This window comes from Penaeus monodon, chromosome 41 (genome assembly GCF_015228065.2).
Source record: "Penaeus monodon isolate SGIC_2016 chromosome 41, NSTDA_Pmon_1, whole genome shotgun sequence".
Lineage (NCBI taxonomy): Eukaryota > Metazoa > Arthropoda > Malacostraca > Decapoda > Penaeidae > Penaeus > Penaeus monodon.
This window is the reverse complement of record NC_051426.1, coordinates 20,977,371-20,980,987: the sequence shown is the minus strand read 5'-3', so window position 1 is coordinate 20,980,987 and position 3,617 is coordinate 20,977,371. Positions and strand designations below refer to the sequence as shown.

Genomic DNA, 3,617 nt, shown 5'->3' with positions numbered 1-3,617 from the left:
TTGGCAAAAGGAACTTGATCGGGGTTTTTGTTTGTCGAGTAAAAAAAGTGACATTAACGGTCTCAAACAATTACAAAGGATTCCTTTTAAAACAATGAAAAGAGGATACCCAAAGGTAAATTAAAAAAAAGGCCTGCACAAATTGTAGTTTTTTTTTTGAGGTTTTTTGCATATAAAAATGATTATATTTTAATAATACAAATCAGATCTATCACAAAATTAAAAATTAAACAGAAGTTAAACATACCTGTTTACACACTCGCATTAAATAGAAACCAACACGAAAAGGTTGATGGTGGTGGTTGGCAAAAGACAGTGCAGTCTATTTTTTTAAAATTTTCCACATCTGTTGTCCAGTAAGGGGGGTGGCCACTGGTATTTTTTTAGCGAGGGCCAGGGGGACATCATACCACCAGGGGCAGCAAAACTGTGGTGACACCAACAAACAAAAATATCCATTGGGGAAGAAGACGGAATGAGAAACTCCCCCAGCCTTGCGAGGGGGTTTGTCCATGATGTCAAGGTCAGGGGGGTTGAAGCTTAGCGCAGTGCGGGTGGACCATCAGTAACCAGGTTGACCCCGGGAGCTGGACAGGAATGAGAGCTTCAGGGAAAACCAGAACAGCAGTCAATAGGTTTGGACACCATGGGGGGAAAAGTTTCATCAGCAAGCACCATCTCAGAAGCAGACTTAGCCACAGCAGTGTTCGAACCCATGGCAGGGGCATCATTCACATCATCACCATCATGGCAGAGATCTCACCTTCACCTGCAAGCTTAAACAATCTCTGACTTGTAGGAAAGGTTCACCACAAGAGAACAGTCGGGTTCATTGCAAGCTTCCCCTTTACTTCTTGGGGCTAAGTTCATCAAATTCACGACCAGAGTAAAGAGACCTGTTAGATCCTCATCCTCCTCAAACACTCCAATGTGACGGCAAATGGCCTCGGCAGTTGCCTTATTTCCCCAGTGATGACATAACAATGCTAGCTGCTCGGCATCTCTTGACGAATCACAGAGGACCCCAGCATTCCAGCCACACCAACAAAGGTCATGTTGACTTCATACGACCCAAGCAACGGAGCATATCCCAATTTTACTGTTTAAAACTGACGAATGACAGACATGATCTTATCCTTTACAGCTGCAGTGAGAGGAACTTTGTGTTCCAACACATAAAAAAGTACAACATCCAGTACACCCTCAGGAGCTCCCTTGCAGATCATCTGGATCCTGTGTCCAGATTAGAAGACTAGAGAGGAATACGTTGACATGGACTTGGCGATCGCGTGAGAACTCAACGAGTGAATCCTTCTTCCAACGGGTCTCCATGTGCACTTTGTTTAAGAGCAGCAGAGCGCCAGTCAACACCAAATTTGGACTGATTAAATGGGCTGATTTTCTCAGCCAGGACATAAGTGCAGTCAAAGTGCAAACTGATTCCTGAACTCAGTGAAGTCCACTGAGGAATCATTGCACATTACAAAGGATAGTTCTTGAATCTATAACATCTGATCCTGACCTTAGCACAATGGGATGAATTCCCAATGGGTATAATTGACCTGATTTGAATTCCAGAAAGAAATCTTACCTTCCCTTTTTTAAAAAAAAATGCAGAGCAGACCCTGGTTGGGAGTGATGTGCCCAAACTTTTCTGAGCAGAAAAACAGCGGTACAACCAAAACTCTCAACGAAGGTAAAAAGTCGGGGGAGGGGGGGGCTAATGGTGATGACGCGGGGAACCCTCAGGGATGGCACTACGGCTACGGCAATCTTGAATTATGATCTCCCTTTAAACCCAACCCCCTAAACGGGATGCTGAAGTGTCCAAACGAAACACAATGACGAAGCCTTGAAAGGCTGTTCACCAATTCCCCATTTTCTGCAGAAGAGGCGTCCAAATCTCTTCCGTCTCACCATCTGAGTGCGAATCTTTCCTGAAAGGACTTTACTTTTTTAATTCTTTTTAAATCTTGCTGAGACTGAATCAGAAAAATCTAACCACCCTGCTCTGCTACCAAAAAAAATCTCTTTTTCAGAATGAAAATGTCCAGTCATAGAATTACACTATTCATCCAATCATAACCAGCCTAAATCCAGCTAAATTCCAGGGAGCATGAATGCTTACCATGGCAGTTCCCAAGCCCATGCCAAATGACAATACTCCCAAGCGCCCTCCAGCTAGGGGCCAAAAGAAGAGCCTTTTCTTGTCCTAGGGAGAGAAAAATTCCAGTTTTAGACATTGCAGTTCTGACATGTTCATGATTTTAAAAAATAAAACAAAATAAAACCTAAATATGGTAATAATGGATAAAAAGAAAAACCCCAAACATAAAGGAGAAAAAGTTTAAAATAGTAGTTGAACCCACAAAACACAACATGTCCCATGACTATACAAAAAATATATTCATACATATCTACACATCCAAAGGGGGCTCAGATGAGGACAATTCCTCTACATCCACAAACTATAAACCAGTTTACATGAGGGTTCCAAATCAGCTAGACTGTTTGCGATGGAATCAGCAAGTAAAAATTAATGTTCCAAGGTTTTGCTAATACAACAAAAACCTTGAAAACCTTTAAAGGTTTTCGTCATGCACACACTATTCTATACATTTCAAATTCCATGGAATTTGTCCTAATTAAAGATTTGGTATCCACCCATTTTATTTAATAAAAATGAAATTAAATATAAATATAAAATATAAATTAATTTTTAATGTTGGAAAAACAAAACCAAAAGGTTTTTAAAAACAAACCCCCTTTTTTTTTTTTTAAAACAATGAAGAAAATGTAAAAAAAGGTTTCAAGTAAAGCGCAAAAATTAAAATGCAATATTAAAATGTAAAATATTTTTTAAAAATGTGAAACTGGTAAAGTTGTATTTACTAAAAAAACATCTGGTAAACCCAGCACAAAAACTCACTCAACCCCCACTCGTGCACACCAACCTCACAAAAATCCTTCGTGCCTTAAAAATCCCCCACCATCTTTTACCTGTTTCCTTACTTTTAAAATTTTTATTTTATTTTTCTTTTATTAATCGGAAAAGGGGCTGAGATTAATCCTAATGCCTACATGAGGACTAGGAAACTGCAAAAAAGACGTACAAAAAATCAAACTGGGTGAAAAAAGAATCTTTTTTCCAAATTTACTTAAAAACCCCGCTATTTACTCTCTATACCCTGATAATACTTGCCATATATAAACGGGGAACAACTATACTAACACCACACTGTGAATCTATGACATCAGCTTTGGTGCTTTCTGAGGCTCGACATGGTTTTTTTTTGTATCACCCAAAATTACTAACTGACAAAATCTTGCATGTTCGTGATTCTATAGTTTTTCGGGGATCTTCACTGAAAATTTTTTTTTTTTAAATATAAAAATGGCAGAAAAACATAAATGCGGCAATTATGACATGGACGAGAAGTGATTGCGTCAAGAGCTCCAAGGGAGGAAAATAACGGACGACAAAGGAAAGGGAAGGCTGACGCTGCCATGCTCCCTCAGCCCCAAAGTTCATGCGTAATTTGCCGATACCACGAATCATAAATTCGTGCATTCATTAGGTCCTTTACTACAAGCTGATATGTGCTGTATATTGTGAA

General features: G+C 39.5%; 1 pseudogene; it reads right to left on the bottom strand.

The window, feature by feature from the left end:
• Positions 1–322: 322 nt before the first annotated feature.
• On the bottom strand, positions 323–2,381 carry LOC119598440 (annotated as a pseudogene).
• Positions 2,382–3,617: the final 1,236 nt, after the last annotated feature.